Source organism: Bison bison, unplaced genomic scaffold (genome assembly GCF_000754665.1).
Source record: "Bison bison bison isolate TAMUID 2011002044 unplaced genomic scaffold, Bison_UMD1.0 scf7180017864535, whole genome shotgun sequence".
Classification (NCBI taxonomy): Eukaryota; Metazoa; Chordata; class Mammalia; order Artiodactyla; family Bovidae; genus Bison; species Bison bison.
Window position 1 is genome coordinate 1,191,389 of NW_011495084.1, and position 787 is coordinate 1,192,175.

The window sequence follows — 787 nt, forward strand, 5'->3', positions numbered from 1 at the left end:
TCAGCGAACTGAAATGGACTGGAATGGGTGAATTAACTCAGATCACCATTATATCTACTACTGCAGGCAGGAATCCCTCAGAAGAAATGGAGTAGCCATCATGGTCAACAAAAGAGTCCAAAATGCAGTACTTGGATGCAATCTCAAAAATGACAGAATGATCTCTGTTCGTTTCCAAGGCAAACCGTTCAATATTACAGTAATCCAAGTCTATGCCCCAACCAGTAACGCTGAAGAAGCTGAAGTTGAATGTTTCTATGAAGACCTGCAAGACCTTTTAGAACTAACACCCAAAAAAGTTGTCCTTTGCATTATAGGAAACTGAAATGCAAAAGTAGGACGTCAAGAAACACCTGGAGTAACAGGCAAATTTGGCCTTGGAATATGGAATGAAGCAGGGCAAAGACTAATAGAGTTTTGCCAAGAAAATGCACTGGTCATAGCAAACACCCTCTTCCAACAACACAAGAGAAGACTCTATACATGGACATCACCAGATGGTCAACACCGAAATCAGATTGATTATATTCTTTGCAGCCAAAGATGGAGAAGCTCTATATAGTCAGCAAAAACAAGACCAGGAGCTGACTGTGGCTCAGATCATGAACTCCTTATGCCAAATTCAGATTTAAATTGAAGAAAGTAAGGAAAACCACTAGACCATTCAGGTACACCATACCACAAACACTCCACATATACATATACACGTATTCTTCCCCTCATTCCTTTCAACCCTTCCTGGGTTTACAAATGATACAAATAACTATTTGTATTTCTTTTTTAAAAA